Raw genomic sequence first — 20,060 nt, forward strand, 5'->3', positions numbered from 1 at the left:
GCTCGTGAACAGAAAGAGGGCCCTCTACGAAGAAAAATTCTCGTTTCCAAGCCCCTGTATTGGACACTGAGCCATCTATCAATGGGAGCTCGCTATTGGCCTTTTGCAAATAGTAGAATCCCTTGGACTCGGGAGAGGCCATGAGGTTGTATAGGAAGTGCACCTCTTGTGTCGTAGGAGCACGTTTAGCCAGTTGCTTGAACACCACAAAAAGGCAGCTCAAGGTCAACCAACTGTTGGGTGACAGCTGAAGGGGGGCCAGGTCGAAATAGTTAAGGACCACTACGAAAAACGGGTGCAAGGGGATGGTGCCACCCGCCTTCAAAATGTGCTCGCTAAGAGCCATGAGGCCAGGCCTGGGGCAGTCGGCCCGGCATGTTTCTAGAGGAGTGTATAAGGCGTATTCCGGGGGAACACGATAGTGCTTCACAATTTCTTTCAATTTATTCTCTGACACATGCGACACCAGCTCGAATGCCAGTAAAGGAGCATCGTCCTCTTCATGGACAGACACCTGTCGTCGTGCCCTCGACATATCTGCAAAATCAAAAGAAAAATGTGAGGAAGGAACAGAACACTTGACCCTCCATTTTTTCTTCCTAGCAAGAGTCTTCCATCGGGGGAGCGACTGTGGGAGTGCTAAGCTAGGAAAAACCGAGACTAGGGGCTGAGGAGAAGCAAAGGCAGCCCCATGACAGTCATTAGGCGAGGTTGGGCTGGAAGGCTCGGGCGGAAAGTGTTCCTTCATAAACTCCAACTCCCTCTGCAGATCTAAGAGGGTCACCCTAAGGCTCGCTACATGGACATTAAAGTCTAGGGGGACAGGTGCTCCGTCTCCTCTCAATACCGAGTCAATTTCGCTCTCCACCACCCAAATTTTACGCCTAAGTTCAGCAATGTACTCAAGATGGCGGATACGGGCCTGCCTTAAGGAGTCATAATTCTGGTGAGGGTTTCCCTTAGGGGACTCTGAGTCCGAGGACAGGTCAATAAACTCAGCCCCCGGAGGTATGTTGGACGGGCCGTCACTGGCCATGAGACCTCGCCCCGAAAGTGAAAAGGGGTTCACATATAAATGAGGGGATGGCTACAAAACACAAAGGAATAGGCTTAATATCTCTAGGTGTAAACATCCTAAATGGCCCATTACAGGGTATAAAAAATAGGGGCATGCATGTGGTCAAAATAACTACAAGCTTAGGCTAAGGTACCCCATCCCGAGCAATGCCAATTTGTACCCAATGAATGTGAGGGAAAAAGAAAATATACCTCAAGCAGTTAAGATGGAGCGTAGTTGGGGTCGAAAGGAGGTCGAGGGACAAAAAGCACCAAAGGGTCGAAAGTACGTGTCTGCAAGAATAGACCAAAAGGATGTGTTAGCCTCCAAATAGACATGCCAAAAATTAGCTTATATAAAAAATAAAAAAAAAGTGAATGATGAAAATGAAATGAAAAACTAAAATAAAGGAAACTATGGAAAAAGTGAGGTTGTGGGGGATTGAACCCCTTACCTCTTGAAAAAGGAAGGATTCTCCAAACCACTAAGCCAAGGAAGTAAGGTGAAAATAATAGGCCATGCATGAAGGCCTATTTATAAGAATTAAGGAGAATAGTCTACAAGAGCACCTAAAGGTCCTCTCCTAGACTGGGGGGCAAGTGTGGACGCTCAATATTCCATGCCCGTAAAAGATCCCAGGCGCATGCTAAGGTCCTATGAAGGCCTAAATGCGTGTCTGAGCTGCGGGACGCTCGGGCCATCGTCCTTTGGCAGCAGCCTCGCATCAACTCGTGATGCATGAGGTCCCAACTGCATCACCACAGCCTCGCTTAGCCATGCCCCAGGTGCACATCGACGGCCTCACTCGGCCATGCCCCAGGCATGCGGCCCGCCTCGCGTACGCACCTCCGGCCTCGCTCGGCCACACCACAGGCAAGTGGCTCGCCTCGCGCGCGCACCTCCAGCCTCGCTCGGCCACGCCTAGGCACGCGGCTCGCTTTGCGCGCGTACCTCCGGCCTCGCTCGGCCACGCCCCAGGCCTCGCGGCTCACCTCGCGCACGTACCTCCGGCCTCGCTCGGCCAAACCCCAAGCGCGCGGCCCACCTCACGCGCGCACCTCCCGTCTCGCTCAGCCATGCCGTCAGGTGACCATGAGGAGGAGGCCTCGCGAAGGAATAGGAGCCACGCCATCAATAGGCCTTCCAAGGAGGCCTCGCAAAGGAATAGGAGCCACGCCGTTAGGTGGCCGTGCGGAGGAGGCCTCGTGAAGGGATAGGAGCCACGCCATCAATAGGGCTTCCAAGGAGGCCTCGCGAAGGGATAGGAGCCACGCCATGGCCATCAAAGTCTGAGTGGCATGGAAGCCACGCCACCAGGTGGCCACGCGAATGAGGCCACGCGTCAAGGGAGCCGCGCCACCAAGGGGCTTGCGAGGAAGGTATCTTGCCTAGCACCCTTAGACATCTGTCGAGGCCACCTGCCTATCACCTATGCTCGTGGGCGACCTCGGGGTGCTTCAGGCATCTCGTGCCAAGGACCCGGGAGCCTCGCCTCACGCCATGACCATTACATGCACCAAGTGTCCCATTCCCTATGCCTTGAGACCCCAATGTTTAGAGGTTCGGGTACGAGTCGAATGGAACATACTTGTACGACCTAGCACTAGGTACGGTCGTTAAGACCCTGTGTGTCGAGTACGGACACCCGTACCAGTAGGGGAATGGGGCTGCTGGGATAGGAGTTATGGCCCATACGTCTACGGCCAGAAGTCAGAGTCGACACCACTACCACCTGCGCCACTATGTCTATCACCACTCCTCTGACATGGGTGCGGACAAGTAGTGGAGACCTCCTCCTGACGCTTGCCCCTGTACTGGATGTAAGACCACAACCTCTGAAACCACTCTCCTGACAGAGTACTTATGTACCACTTGGTCTCCTGGACCACCATGTATCCAAGGCCATTAGAGCCTGCTATAAAAAGAACCTTTCTCCCACATGGGAGGGGGTTGGAGAATTTACTGTAGCAAGTGCTTGAGAGTGAATGAAATATTGATTTTCTCCATTGTTGTTCTGCTAGTGTTCTTGAGTTATTATTTAAATTTTTAAGGCTTTCTTGTTGGTAATCTTTACTTTGCAATTTTTTCCAACTTAACTTAGTTGATGAGTTCTTACTGTCAACAGAAACCAAAACATAGCAATCATCTTTTTCTCCCCTTTTTTGTTTGATTTTTTTTGCTTTATTTGAGGAACAAAGCTAGGGAGTTGAGCCTTGATGATCTAGGGTTATGTTCTACCATTGAAAAGGGTGTGATTTTGAGCTTGAGGTAAGTTTCTAGCCATTATAACTCTGGTTTTGCTTTGTTTTTCTTATTTAGTTTCAGTTGGGTTTTTTATTTGAAAGTTGAGAATTCAATGGGGTTTTTGGCAAAGTTTTGTTAGGTTATGATGCCTAGGACATGCAGAGTAGATATTTGGGTTCATTTGGGGGTTTGGATGGAGTTTGGGGTCAAGTTTTTAAGGTTTGAAATGGTGAAATTGAAGGATGAAGAACCAGGGTTGTTTCTGCCCGGTCCTAGCGCTATATCGCCCAAGGGAGGGCACTACAACGTTATCCAGGCCCAGACAGCTCTGGCTGTAGCGCTGGGGTGCTAGGGGGGCAGCGCTGTAGCGATACCCTGCTTTTCTTGATTCATATTTTGGGCACTTTTGAGGGTTTTTGGCTCAGGGTTTCAATTCCTAAGGTTCGGGATCGAATCTACTAACCGTTTGAGTACGATTCGAGGTCCCAGGAGTGAGGTTTAGGTCAAGAACCTTTTATTGTTGATTTCATTAATTGGATTCCATATTTGGTTATGAGTAGGTGACCTCAAAGGGATCAAAGGATTGGTCGTTCTCAAGGGTCGTTCATTTGTTATTTCTCGCTCGAACAAGAGGTAAGAAAACTGTACCCAATATGTGATGCATAAGATACATGTGATTAGGGCGTGACATGAATGTTGAATATGAGATGAATATGAGAATGTTGAACAAGAGGTAATTGTGCATGATCATAATTATGCTAGTGATTGTTAAGTAAGCATGTTGAATGCCCTACATTTGGATATTTGACATATGATATATGTCGGGTTGCATTGCTTACTTGTGTGTGGAACTGACCCATGAGTCAGAAATCGGCACGAGCCGTATGGTATTGGCTTAAGAGTCAAGAATGGCACAGATGTGTTCAGCAAAAGCCAAAAAGATTAGATTTAATCGACATAAGCATTGAATGACTCATCATGAGCATTACTGCCTGACCAACCTCAAGTTCGATGAAAACTAAAAGCGCTTGTCTAGTCTAATGGCTATTCACTTAGAGCCAGGGCTAGAAGGCCCAGGTCATTGCATTGTCACATGGCTAAGGGTGCAAAGCCCATGTTAGTGATTCATTTATCAGTCACTCATCTGATTAGGGATACACGCCCCAGTATGATTATCAGAATCTTAAGCGTTTAATCACTCATCTGATTAGGGCTACACACCCTAGCATGGTTATCAGAACCTAAAAGTGTTAAGCACTCATCTGATTTTGGCTACAGGCCCCAGTATGGTTATCAGAACCTCAAAGTGTTAATCACTCATTTGATTAGGATTGACTTAATAGTCATCCATTCAGGAGGGTAGGCTCCCCCATCATTATCTGAATTTTTTTGCATGCATGAATAGGGCTATTATTGCTATGCATGCACATTATGACTTAGAAACATGTTATAACTGTTCATGAGCATATTTAGTTTTCTTGCTGAGCTTCGGCTCATGGGTGCTATATGGTGCAGGTAAAGGCAAAAGAAAGCTGGACCATCCTTGAGTTGGAGAGCTTAGGTGATGATGTGTACATATGCGGCTGCTCGACCACCACGGCCGAGGGTTTAAAGAGGAACTAGGGATAAACCCTATTTTGCCGCTTAGGTCGGCTGGTTGTAAATATTTTATTGTAACTAACAATTAAATTATATTTTTGGGATCCCAATGTATACAGTAAACTTTTTAGTGAAACGTTGCATCTTAACGAAAACTTTTAACCCTAAATCGCTAATCATACTTAGTCACACCATTATGGCCAAATGACTAGATTAGTGAGTTTAGCACAATTTAAAATTCACACCGTAACGGTCCCTAGAGTTTAGGGCGTTCCATTATTGATCGATCCCTCAAGGACCAGATTAGATTATAATCTGATGATGGCGACTGGTCTTCGGACCAAACTCTTTTTTGAACGTATGGGTCGATAAGTTTCTCAAGAACCAAGATCGAACATGATCAAATAATTTGGCGACAAGGTCCTCGGACTAGTCTCTTATTTGGATCGTATGGGTCGATAGGCTCCTCAAGAACCAAGATCGAAGACAATCCATAATTTGATAATAAGGTCCTAGGACCTGTCTCTCTTGTTGATCATGAGGGTCGATAGGTTCCTCAAGAACTAGGATCGAACATGATCAAATAATTTGGCGACAAGGCTTAGGACATGTCTCTCTTTTGGATGGTATAGGTTGATAGGATCCTCAACAACCAAGATCGAACATGATCCATTAATTTGGCGACAAGGTCCTAGGACCTGTCTCTCTTTTGGATCGTATGGGTCGATAGGCTCCTCAAGAAACAAGATCAAGCATGATCCATTAAATTGGTGACAAGGTCTAGGACTTGTCTCTCTTTTGGATCGTATGGGTAGATAGGCTCCACAAGAACCAAGATTGAACATGATCCATTAATTTGGCGACAAGGTCCTAGAACCTGTCTCTATTTTGGATCGTGTGGGTCGATAGGCTCCTCAAGAACCAAGATCGAGCATTATCCATTAAATTGGTGACAAGGTCGAGGACTGTAATGACCCAACTAATTCTAAGACCTTGGACCATTAAAAACTACTAGACTTAGCTACTATTTTTGTGAAAACATACATAAGAAATATTCACAACTTTATTAAAATCTCAAAAGTAAATATTGAAATACATAAATGCGGGGTATGGGATCCCATTGTTTTTAAACAAAACATAACTTCGAACTAACGAAAATTGTTTACAAAACTAAATGCAGAAAATACATAAAAGCATAATTTAAGGAGACTAAAATGATGTCGTCCTCGAGTCGTTCACGTAGTCCATCGAATCCCTTCATCCTTAATACACAAACCAAGCTGCCAAGAATCATTCCGCTGCCATAACTATTTTCTTACATACATAAATATAAAGGAATGAGCCTAATGCTAGCAAGGAAAATCTACTAGCACATATATCATAAAACATAAACATAAGACTACAAAACATATGACTATATACACATGCATTATAATGGTCATCATACTTCTTGGGGCTTGCTAGCTAAGCAATCATATGCCCCATAAATTTACAGGGCTTAGTTATCTAACAAAGTCATATAAATTTATGGGGCTCGTTATCTAAACAATCGTATGCCCAAGGAATAAGTTATTGGGACTTGTTATCTAAACAAGTTATATATTTTTTATCTAAACAAATTATGTGATTGTTATCTAAACAATTCATATACTAAAACAGCTAAAAACATATCATACATATAACATAAACATATATCAAAACATAAAAGCATAAAATCTATCCTATTGTCCATACCAATACTGGGATTTATGAGAACAAGGACGGGGTTGGAAACACTCCTAAAACCAACAATAAGAATGTGAGTATTTCTAAAGAAAGAGATGATAAAGAAATGAACTAAACCACCAAGATGAAACTTACCGAAAAGAAACCTTAAGTTCAAAGAACTTAAATACCTAATTAAGAATGGAAACAACGAGTTAGGATTTGATTTAAGAAAACTAAAGGAATCTAAGGAACCATACAGAAATGAACTTAAGATTAGGAATACCTTTGAATGTACTAGAACCGAACTACACCTTGATATTGAAAACACACTATTTATCTCACTTCCCAAGTGTTTATAAAGCTTAAGATGATAAAGCTTTTATCCCAACCCAAGTGTTTATCACTCTATTGTAACCCTAGCAGCCTTAAGTCTCTAAACATAGCTTGAAGAATGAGAAGAATGGCTGGGTACTAGGTCCTATTTATAGAGTTCAAGCAGTGAACTATCTCCTTTTAGCTTGAAAAAAAAATAATCAGTATTAATTGAAAAATATTTGAATATTCGTTCAACAGGTGCTGAAGACTCGAACAAAACGTTTAGAGGCTAGTCAAGAGGTTAGGGAATGAATCAAGCTCGGTTTCAACATCGTTTGAAAATATGGCCATAGGGCCGACATATCGCCCATCATAGCTAGCCCTATGTCCCGAGTGCTGGTCGTTTCGTTTGTGCGAAGTTGACGTGTATTTCGTATTCCCCGTGTGGCGATACATCGACTCCTATGCTGCGATATATCAACATACGTGAATATATTAAACACGTAATTGCACTTTTTCAGCATAATTTGAATTGATTAATTAGGTTTGATTGAGTAATACGAGAGTCCAGCAAGTTCTGGAAGAGTCTAGAGTTTCTAGAAACTTCTAATTTTGAATTATCCACATAAAATAATTAAATCCTTAAATAAACAAGATTGTGACAAATGTCATGCTCTTAATGGTCTTGGAAGATTCTAAAGCTTTCTTTAACTTTCTTTTATTTAAACTATAATTAAATCCATAAATAAACATGCACACGACAAGTGTCATGATCTTGATCTTATTAATTCTATCTAAACCTTATAGTATAATAAATAACATCTTTATAATCAGCTATATTAATCAGACCTTATGTTATAATTAATATTTTTAAACTGTAGGTTAAACTTATAAAATCTATAAGTGTTGCTACGAGTGTTCAACTAAGTCCCGGCTTGAACCAAAATCCACAGTAACAATCATACTACTACTACTACTGCTACTGCTACTGCTGTTGCTGCTGCTGCTTACCACCACTACCACCCCCACCACTACCACCACTACCACTACCACCACCACGACCACTACCACTACCACTACCACTACCACTACCACTACCACTACCACTACCACTACCACTACCACTACAACTACCACTTCCACTACCACTACCACTACCACTACTATCTAACTAGCTAAGTAAAGTTCTGATACTCTACAATTCTCCCCTACTAAAAAGAATTTCGTTCTCGAAATTTAATTACCAAACAATTTCGGATACCAGGCTAACATGTCCTCCTCCAACTCCCACGTTGCCTCCCGTTTAGAACTATTACTCCATAAGACTTTGACTATCGGAAAAATCTTGGACCGTAACTGCTTCATCCCTCTATCTAGGATGCTAACTGGTCATTCCTCGTAACTCAAGTCTTTCTGGAGTGCTATCGTATCGTACTTAAGGACGTGAGATGGGTCTGACACATACTTTCACAGCATCGAGATGTGGAACACATTATGGCTATCTGCTAGAGCTGGCGATAGGGCTAACCTATATGTAACTGCTCCCACTTTGTCCAATATCTCAAAAGGAATTGTAAACCTGGGACTAAGCTTTCCTTTCTTCCTAAACCGCTTCACACCTTTCATAGGAGATATCCTTAGGAAGACATGATCTCCGACCTTGAATTCCACATCACGTCGCTTGGTATCCGCATAATATTTCTGATGGCTTTGAGCAGCGAGTATACGCTTTGTAATCAGCGCTACTACTTCCTGAGCTTTTCTAACAGCTTCGGGACCAAGAAGTTTCCTTTCTCCTACCTCGTCCCAATGTAATGGCGATCGGTACCTTCCATAAAGTAGCTCGTAGTGTGCCATCCCGATCGTTGATTGGTAGCTATTGTTGTAGGAGAATTCTATCAGCGGCAAACACTTACTCCATGATCCTCCGAAATCAAGTACACAAGTGCGCAACATATCTTCTAAAATCTGTATAGTACGCTCCGACTGACCGTCTGTCTGAGGATGAAATGTTGTACTAAGACTTAACTTGGTACCCATGGCTTGCTGCAAACTTCCCCAAAATCTCGATGTAAGCACCGATCCTCTATCGGATACTATAGTCTTAGGGATTCCATGTAGTCTAACTATTTCTCGGACATAAACATCTGCGTACTGATCTGTGGTATACGTAGTCTTGACAGGCAGGAAATGAGTTGACTTGGTCAGTCTATCTACTACTACCCAAGCCGAATCATGCTGCTTACTTGTTCGTGGAAAACATGTCATGGAATCCATCGCTACGTCGTCCTATTTCCATTCTGGAATGCTAAGCGGTTGCAATAAGCCTGCAGGTCGCTGATGTTCCGCTTTCACTTGCTGGAATACTAAGCATTTAGACACATATTCCTCTACGTTTTTCTTCATTCCTGGCCACCAATATAATGCCTTAAGGTCGTGAGTCATCTTGGTTGACCCTGGGTGAACTACATATGGGGTATTATGTGCTTCTTCTAAGATCTTCATCTTAACCCCTTTATCATTCGGTACGCATACCCAATCTTTATATCTCAATAACCCCTGCCCTGATATCGAGAAATATGCGGCCTTACCTTCTTTAACTGCATCCATATGTGCTACTAATGTGTCATCATGCCCTTGTCCAATTCGTATTTCTTCTAACAGACTTGACTGGATAGACAAGTTAGCCAGCTTACCGATGACTACTTCTATTCTGACACTGATCAGCTCCTGCTGTAGCGGCTTTTCTATTCCAGCTAGTGCTCCTAGACTTCCATAACTCTTCCTACTTAGCGCATCAGCAACTACGTTTTCCTTACCCAGGTGGTATAGGATTTCGCAGTCATAGTCCTTCACTAGTTCTAATCACCTGCGCTGCCTCATGTTAAGCTCCTTCTAAGTGAAGAAATACTTTAAGCTTTTATGGTCCAGATAAATCTCACACCATTTTCCATAAAGATAATGGCGCCAGATTTTCAACGCAAAGACCACCGCTGCCAACTTCATATCGTGTGTTGGATAGTGTTGCTCGTATTCCTTCAGCTGCCTTGAGGCATAGGATATCACCTTGTCGTTTTGCATCAGCACACTACCCAACCCTTGCTTCGACACATCGCAGTAGACTACAAACTTGTCGTTGGGTGTCGGTACACAAAGTACTGGTGCTGAGCATAGCTTATCCTTAAGCAACTGGAAGCTCTCTTCACATCTATCAGTCCTGTTGAACCTTTGTTGTTTCTGGGTCAGGTTGGTAAGTGGAGTGGCTATCTTAGAAAATCCCTCTACAAACCTCCAATAATAACCTGCTATTCCCAGAAAGCTTCTCATCTCTGATGCGTTCTTTGGTCTTGGCCAATCCGTCACAGCCTCCACCTTAGATGGGTCTAATGCAACTCCGTCCTTGGAAACAATGTGCCCGAGGAATGCTACTTGCGAAAGCCAAAATTCGCACTTCTTGAACTTGGCATAAAGTTGATGCTCCTTTAGTAGTAACAAGATCAACCTTAAATGCTTCTCGTGGCTGACTTCGTCTTTTGAGTACACCAAGATATCATCGATGAACACTACGACGAACTTATCCAAGTAGTCCTTAAAGACCCTATTCATTAACTCAATAAACGTGGCTAGAGCATTGGTAAGACCGAAGGACATAACTAGAAACTCGTAATGCCCATAACGAGTGCTAAAGGCTGTCTTGGGAATATCCTCTCCCCGTACCTTGAGCTGATGATACCCGGACTGTAAATCGATCTTTGAGAACACGGTCGCTCCTCGGAGTTGATCAAACAAGTCGTTAATCCGGGGTATCGGGTACTTATTCTTAATCGTCACCTTATTCAACTCACGGTAATCTATGCACATCTGCATGCTTCTGTCCTTTTTCTTCAAAAATAGAACCGGTGCTCCCCATGGCGAATGGCTTAGTCTAATGAAACCCAAGTCTAAGAGTTCTTGTAGCTGCGGCTTTAACTCCTTGAGTTCGGTAGGTGCCATCTGGTATGGTGCCTTGTTGATAGGCTTGGTGCCCGGTACTAGTTCGATTATGAAGTCAATTTCCCGAGTCGGCGGCAACCCTGGTAAATCGTCGGGAAATAGTTCTGGAAATTCCTTTACAATGTGGACGTCTCCAAACTTTAGTGGTGTTTCCTTTACCACATCCGTGACGCTGGCTAAAAATGCTTGACATCCTTTTTCTATCATCCTCTGAGCTTTGAGAGATGATATAAGCGCTGTGCGTAATCCTGAAGCTTGTCCCATAAAGAAAAATCTCTAGCCGTCAGGAGTCTTGAACGTCACTCTCTTGTGTTTGTAGTCGATGGTTGTGCCATGCCTTGCTAGCTAGTCCATGCCTAGTATCACGTCAAAGTCTTTGATTTTCAGTTCTATCAGGTCTCCTTCTAGTTCTACTTCCTTAATCTTGATCAGTACGCCTCGTACTATCGGTGATTATAGGACTACTTTGCTCGAAGGCAACTCTATTACAAACCTAGTTCTAAATCTTTCACAAGGTTTGTCTAATTTCTCTATCATTCCTAACGAGATATTCGAGTGAGTGGCTCCCGAATCAAATAATACAGAACATACATTATTGAGGATAGAAACCTGACATGTAACTACTTTATTCCTAGTGTCAGCTTCTCCTTAAGTTAAGGCAAAAACCCTGGAAGGAACCATCATGTCTTCCCTTTTCCCTCTGGCTTGAGCTGGGGACACTGCTTCTTTTGGTGATCTTCCTAACCACAGTTGAAGCATCCCTTGGTGTTTGCACGGCACTCAACATGATGTTTCTTTTGGCACTTACCACATTGTGGGTATTCTACATAACTTGGTCGATTACCTCCATTGTTCGTCCGTGCCTTTTTATCGTTGTCAGACTTCTTGTTTTCAGGAGTCTTTCTTTTCTGACCATTATTGTTGTTGGACTGATTGTTGTTGTTGTCGTGGTGGTTTTTCCGACCATTCTAAGGTTGACTCTGCTGTTTAGGCTCAGGCTTACTGGCCTCCTCTTTACTAACATTCGCATGTAGCCTTTCTACTTCTATTGTTGTTTCTTGAACATCGGCATAGGTAGTATTTCTTGGGTTTGCTAGCTTAACCCCTAGCTCAATTTTTGGTCGAAGTCCTCTAACGAACTTATTCACCCTTAGAAACTCAGTGGGAATAATTTCTGGTGCAAACATGGCTAATTGGTCGAACTGCTGAGAATATTCTATTACTGATAAGTTCCCTTGTTTCAGACCAGTGAACTCCTCGACCCTTGAAGTGATGACTTCCAAATTGTAGTACTTTTTGTGGAACAGCTCCTCAAATCTGGTCCAAGTCATAGTGGTGACATCGTGAGTCTGCTGAACTAAGTCCCACCATATTCTAGCATCTTTCTTGAGCAGAGATGAAATGCAGGATATGCGGTCCGCATTGCCGAGGTTCATGTGTGCTAGGATCGGCTCCAAATTTCTGAGCCATTTTTCCGCCTCAAAGGGGTCTTTTGTCCCTTCAAAGTTTGGAGCATGTTGCTTACGAAACCGCTCATAAATTGGCTCCATGTGCTAAGCTTAGTATGTCGCATAGTTTGCCATTGGCTGGAGCCATTTGTTGTGGCTGTGGTTGCGGTGGAGGCTGAGTCTAAGGCTTAGCCTGTTGTCGTTATTGCTGCAGTAATTCCTCAACTTGTTGTCGTAGTCTGGAAATTTCTGCAGTGTTGTCAACCGGCGGCGGGAGCGATGCACATCGGTTGGAGTAGCACGCACTCCCCTTCTACGAACTGGAGGGGCTTCATTGCTCTCATGAAAAGCGTTGGAGGCATTGGCATTGGTGCGAGCAGACCTTCTAAGCGACATCTTCAGCGGAGTTCTAACAGTTGAGAAAAACATGTTAGAACTTACCCTAATAGGCTCTAAGGCAAAAACTTAATCTAACCAAACATAACTCAGACCTATTAATTTATGATTTCTTATGAAAATAATTATATAAGCCTTCTTTTATTATTAGAGTGTGTTTCTATACATAATAAAATAAGCCATCTTTATTATTTTCTAAGTCTGTTTCTATCCATCCTATATGACTAAATTCTCAGGCTCGAAACTGATCGTTGTTCCAAAGTTAACCATATTGAGGGAGGGCTGAGATTAGTAAAATCGTTCCCACTACTATGGCCCCCTAACTCTCAATATAGAACCCGGTTCATTGATTTGTATCCACCCTCACCAAACTTGGTCATTATTTATTATGATTGCGAAAGAAAAATCAAACTCATACATGTCATCAAAATAACATTGATATTTATTTGGAAAAATAATTTTCACTATTTACAATCATAAAAGAAAACAAATAATAAATAAAGAAACTAATCTATTCTAAAAATTGGGATCTTCTACATCTGATCCTTCATCTAGCATATCATCGTCTATCTCATCGTAGTCATCATTATCTTGAGCCTCAAAATGCCTTCGAGGATGAGTCGTAAAGATTCTATGTTTTTGCTCATTTGGGAATTGGAATTCCATCATAGAGGTGAACCTAAGTATGAGAAAATAATATCTCATAGCTACCGGTAATTCATCTTCATCATCTATCATCTCCCATATGTCTTCTAAGGATGCAATTATAGTAGGATAATGTAACGACCCCAAATCAATAATATGGCTTAAAGGCCTTGATTAGTGTGCCGGGAGGGCATAATTGGTTTATTTGTGAATTTATTGATTTAATGCATGATTATATGATAAGCATGCTTGAATGGTTATTTCAATGTTAATGTGATCATATGTTATATTTGTGAGAACCACATTATTATGTGGGTAAATCTGCAGCATGCAACATGAGGCGATCCTAGGAAGCTAGTTAGCGAGAAAGTCACAACGGGGCTTAATAGTTGACTTTGGGAAAGTCAAGGGATATTTCAAGTATTGGATGGTTATTTAGGTTATCGGGTTATGGAAATAAATAATTGGAGATATATTTTTTGGTTAGGAAGTCTGGGTGGGAATATTGGGGAATTTTACCATTTTGCCCTCGGGGATGTTTCTGGTACCCCGAGCCTTGGGATTAACCTAATCACTCACTACAAGAAATTTGACTAAATATTATGGTAAAATATTACATAATTTTTAAAACGTTATTGTTGAATAAGTAAATAAAAACACGGATAAAAAAACATGGAGCAAATGAAATTAGGGCGCCAAATGAATTAGTATATCGCACCTTTCTGAAATGGGTTCTCTCTACCCTAGCCGTTCTGCCTCTCTCCTCCATCCAGTCTCTCTCTCGATCTCTTTTCTCTCTGTCCTTCTTCCTCTATTTCTTTCACATGGTCGACAGGTGAATGGAAGGTTGTAGGAGCTTCTCTCGGAAACTAGCTTTGGAGAGGGACAGTGCGGCGACACTATTCTTCAACGGTAACTCTCTCTCACTCTATCTTTCTCTCTGAGCTACTCTCTCGTTCAATCTTTATTTCTTTCTCTCTGTTTGTTTGCAGGTGTGTAACAAGGTGATGGGGGCCCGCGGCTTAGGTCGTGTGACAAGGAGGCTCGACTCGTGGGTCTACGATGTGGCTCGCGCGTGGATGCGACGGTGCTTGCGGGGGTGGGTCTACGGTGTGGCTTGACTCGTGGGTCTACGGCGTGGCTTGACTCGTGGGTCTACGATGGTCTTATACCAGGTTAGTTCCAAGTTAATGGTCTGTATATGTATATTGATAATCTTTTCTCAACCAATAATCAATGTATGAAGTTTCTTGTTTTTTTTTTTGCCGTAAGACCTTTGTTGCTTGTATAATGTTATTTCCTTTTTTGATATGATGTTATTTCCTTTGTTGCATTTAATTTTTGATAATGATGTACATTTCGAAAACTCCATTTCTGATCATTATAACCTGTTTTGAATTTGGGCCTTTGATCATTTTTGTTCTACTAGTTTCAGCAGTGCCTTTGTTTTTGTGTCTGAATATGTGGTTTATAATGATGACAATCTACTTTAATTGTTGGCCTTATTGTTTGACTAGATGAACATGGTCTCATCCATTGTGATTTCAATAAATTCAACTTAGTGGTATGGTACATGGCTCCTGGCACTTTGTGGTGCCATTAATCTTAAGTGTTGTATTTGATTGAAAATGTGGTTATCCTATAGTTGCTTCTTTTGTTCTCTGTAGCACTTTTCTCATGTAGGTACCATCCTTGAGTGAATATGATAAATTCTCATTTGTTAGATTACAAATGTTAATTAATCTCCTTATTTAATCTTATGAGTTCTCTATTTGGTGCATTTTCTTTCTAGATCGATGATGATGAGAAAATCACCATGATTGATTTTCCACAAATGGTTTCGGTATCTCATCGTAATGCGCAGATGTAAGGAACTCTTATTAAAGACTTGAAAACTTGTCATAATATTTTTTATCCTTTTGTCCTTGTAATTGTTTATTATTTAATTATCGTACTTGATAGTTATTGTATGTTTCATTCTCATATATCCTCATCCTCAGGTTCTTTGACCGCGATGTTGAATGTGTCTTTAAGTTCTTTAGAAAGAGGTCAGTGATATTTTTTTCTTTTGTGTTGGAAGCTTTCTCATCTGCTTCACTGACTTGCTCGCTTATTTAAATCTACTGAGTTTCATTAATTGAGATTGGTACTCTTAAAAGAACTCTCACATATCTTCTACTAATGGAGGATTGAATTTTGATTGCTGAGTGTTGATGCGTTGGTAATGCTAGTCCACTTAAAACTTTAGATGATCATATTTTTCCTGAATTTAGCTGTAGTTTTTTGTTTATGCTTCTACGCCATGTTGTTGTTCCGGCTGTTGCGGTATTGTTCTTGACAGTCAATTTTAGTTGGTAGTGAAAGTCATTTCAATATTTTCATTTGTGGTCAATAAATTAGTTGAAGTGGTATATATATATGTGGTTCTTATGTATTTTTCCAGAAGTCCTTTTTTTGTCCCAGTTTCCTTGATTACTTGAGTCATTGGTGTTTCTAGGATGCTAGTCCATATTGTATATTAACTGGAGAGAAGCTTCAAAATCAAATTCTTGATTTCTGTTTCCCTGATGCAGCTGCAATTATATTTTAACTCCAATTGTTCTAGCAGTGTTTCCCAAAGATTTAGTGTTACGCTGTTACTTTTGTTACTCCTTATTTAAGATTTATTTATGTTTTAAATGTTAAGGAACCTACACCAATATGTGTCTGTTGTTACATTTTCAATATCACACAAATATTTTCTATAAATTTTCACATCTTAAGGGCATAGCTGAAAGTGCATTATAGAAAGATATTTTTACTGCTGCTATAAACAGAATGAATACACATATACTGGTACATAACTTATGCTGTAAACTTATAACTAATCTAACTCATGAAACTCAAAAAGTAGAAGTTGGTATGGAGATTAAGAAAGTGTTCCTGACAGAATAACTGCTCTTGGCTCTCATATTTTTGTGTGTATGTGTGTGTGTGCATATAATTTAAATAAATGAAGAAAAAAAGAGGAAGAGAAAATTGTATCTTGTAAGGTATATTCTATAACAGGGCTGTGTTATCTATTTGGAGATATATAACTAGGAAATTTCTCTAACCTGGGCTAAATACATGTTAGTTTGGATTCCAAGTTGGTTAATGAAATCTTTTACAGATCTTTGATAAGTTTTAAGTATCTCCATTTGTTTTTGTCTTTAGCACATATAATCATGAAGCTGTGCAAAATAGCTAGTGGTATGAGGTTCATCTCATCTGAGGTTCATGCATATCTATCTAATAATCTATTTGGTTTTAAGGGAAATTAAATTTAAAATTTGTACAACCAAAATAGCTTATAAATGAATGATTATTTGTCTTTCAGTTTCAAAATCAAATCCTAGGATGCATAAGAAATGTCTTCCAAGGTTCAGTAAAAGAAGAACATGATTATTGATCAAGTGGAGAGAAAAAGGGAGGAATTATAGATTTGTCTTGTTAGAACTTATCAATGAGAAGTGGAAAAGAAACATGAAGAGGGAAGGAAAAGTTGATTTTGGTTGCTATTTGGTAACTAGAAACTAATATTTTTGTTTGGGATTTTCTTGCAGCATTCTTATAGAGTTTAATTGTTTAAGTATATTAAGCTTTAGTTTATCTTGACAGGAGGTCTCTACTGGTGTAAAAAAGTTATTGAGGGAATCGCCTGGCCAGTACAGCAACTTCAGTATTCTTTCCTCTTTGAATTCTCAGGTAAATCATGTAACTTACTGTTTGTTTAGTAGGATATATGTTTATATATATATATATATATCTATAATATTTTAGGTGAAAATTTAAGATCTTTAAGAAAGTGTTAGATGGCACTAGATGCATTAGATCAATCCATATGTGTTGTTTTAGGTTCAGATCACTTCCAGGACTTGTCAACCAGACCCAAAGGGATATCACAGAATGTGAGAACTCTGTCTTCCTAAGAGTTTGTGGTTGTTTAACTAGTGAAATAAGAATTGAAATTTCTTATCATTGATTACCCGTTTCATTCTTCAACATAGAAACATGATAAAAACTGATAATTTCATTACTTGCAACATAGAAACCTAGAATTACCACTTTCATGAATTTTTAACCCTCTGATGATGTATTTATTTTGACATGGCTATTTATATGTGCAGTTTAAATCCATTCTTCCAGATCGGAGTACACAAGTTGACATATCACTTGCGGGGCCATTTCCTAGTGTTGCATTGTCCTTTTCAATGTTTGTTCTTGGTCTGCTGCTTTCATCAAATCTTGATGCCACGGGAGACCTAGTGCAGGTTCCAAGCATGTTGTTTCAAGGTTCTTTGCTTCTTGGGCTCATCAGTAGAGCCACTCTTGGTTATGCGTATGTCCTTGTTTTCTTTTTCAATCTTCATTATGCCAAAATAATATTTTGTTTATTATTAAAAATAGATCTTAATGAGAGCCTGCTAAGTCTTATTTCATCTTTTGGTGATGTTGTAATTTAAATTAAAGTCCCTGTTATTTGTCTATTATCACATTTATGATTAAACTTGTACCATTATGAACATGCAGGGCAATGCATGCTGCAACAGTTGCAATTCATCCTCTTATGATTGGTGGCTGGTAATGTAACATTCCCTAGCCATCCTTAGATTCATTCCTATTTGCGATAGGCATTTCATAGCACATCATTCTTGCATCTTGCAGGTGTAGCTTAACAACAACTGCTTTTAATATGCTTCCAGTTGGATTTCTTGACGGTGGAAGAGTTGTGCAGGTAATATTCTCCTTTGTGTCTTCTACCTCAACCACTTGAATCATATGGTTGAGGCCTAGTTGTAATCAACAACTATTCTAGAGCTTGGATGTAAAATCATAATATCCAAATCTGCATTTTAGGTGCAGCCATGTTTTGAGCCCTGTGATTGTAGTGGGTGGCAAGTTTCTTGACAAAACAGTCTTCAAGATAACCCATAAATCTAAATACCACCATTCCAATGACTATTTGTTTAATTTGAGTGCAAGCCTTCTCCCTGGGCCTGTATATAGGTTGAAAATGTATTATGAATTTAGTTGGGAAATTATTTTAGAAGTTCCATGTTTGAGAAACATACATATTTCTCTTTATAAGTCCTTTTAGAAGTATCATATTAGAATTACTTTAATTTGTAGAGCATTTGTCACAATCTATTTGCATGTATCCACAGGGCGCTTTTGGCAAAAATGCTCTAGTTGGATTTGGTTTGACAACTTACACGATGCTTGGATTAGGAGTCGTAATATCTCTTTGAACCTTACCATAATGATTTTGCTTTGGGTATTTGTCTCTATTAGTCTTTGAACAATACTCTACTTATTACAATTTAGCAGTTTAGTCCCTAAAATTTTAATATTTTAGTAATGAAGTCCTTTTTACTAACAAAATTGAATTTTTTACTAAATAAATTAGCAAGAATTATGCAGATTAAGAATTTATCTTTGACTTCTATTGTTGTGCTTAGTTTATGCTTTGTACTCTTTGTGGTGTTTGATATATAATCTCAACAGAATAATACCTTCACTCTATTGTGACATTTTAATTTATTTGATTAGCTTATGGAAACTAGGTCTGCATGATTTTGGGAAACCTTTAATTGTCCTTTAGTGAAATCTACAATAAAAATGGCAAATTCATTACTCTTGTTATTTAGAACTTTATATTTGATCTAATTCTAGTTCATGTGTCTATGCTATTGGGTTTTCTTTATAAATTAGTTGTTGTATTGTATATATATATATTTATATGTTTGGTTGGTGTATCATTTGCATTTTCATTTCATAATCATAAAGTGTTTGAGCTAACTTTTCTAATGAGTATTTTACCAAGCATATATCTTCAATCTTTCATGTCTATGTGTTGTAGTTAGTGTAATTGCATGGCCATTTTATAAAGTCTTAATGAGGTTATTAACTTTCTTTCTTTTTGTACTCTTTTAGTTTACTATTAACTCTAAGTTTAAGCATTAATTATTTAAACTATTGTGTAGCTAAGCAAATCAACCTCACAACAAAGATAAATGCACAATGGAATGGAAGATGAATTGGAGGGTGGAGCAAGCTTCATGGTTTACTTTTTGTGTATCTTGTTATGTTTCTGTTTTTTACTTTTAAAGCAAAAGATGTGCAAGACTATAGAATTTTATTATGTATGCTTTCAAACTCAAGTTAGAACTAAGAACTTTTGAAGTGGACAGTGTCATGGTTTGAAGTAGTTCATCTTCAAATGTAAAAATACTCATGGTTTATCATATATATTGAATATTTTAGATTTTTGGATCTATTTAATATTACATTTGTGATCAATTGTGATTTTTTTAATCAAAATACAATAATAAAAACTTTTTACAACAATTAAAAATGCATACTACGAAATAACAAAATGTTATTACTGGGAGAATTTATAATAATTATGGTTTTTTTACATAATATATTATAATTGGGACAAAAATTTATGATTTATATAATAGAATGAACTAAAAACGTTATAAAATGATCAAATATAACAATTTTCATAACAGTTGGAAAGGGTTATGCATAAAGTATAAGATTAAACTTCAAATTTATAACCAAATACTCTAACTAAATGTTATTATTTGAATATTATAGCAACTAAAAATGTCTTATTGAATAGTTTAAGA

This window comes from Humulus lupulus, chromosome 3, assembly GCF_963169125.1.
Source record: "Humulus lupulus chromosome 3, drHumLupu1.1, whole genome shotgun sequence".
In the NCBI taxonomy this organism is placed as follows: Eukaryota; Viridiplantae; Streptophyta; class Magnoliopsida; order Rosales; family Cannabaceae; genus Humulus; species Humulus lupulus.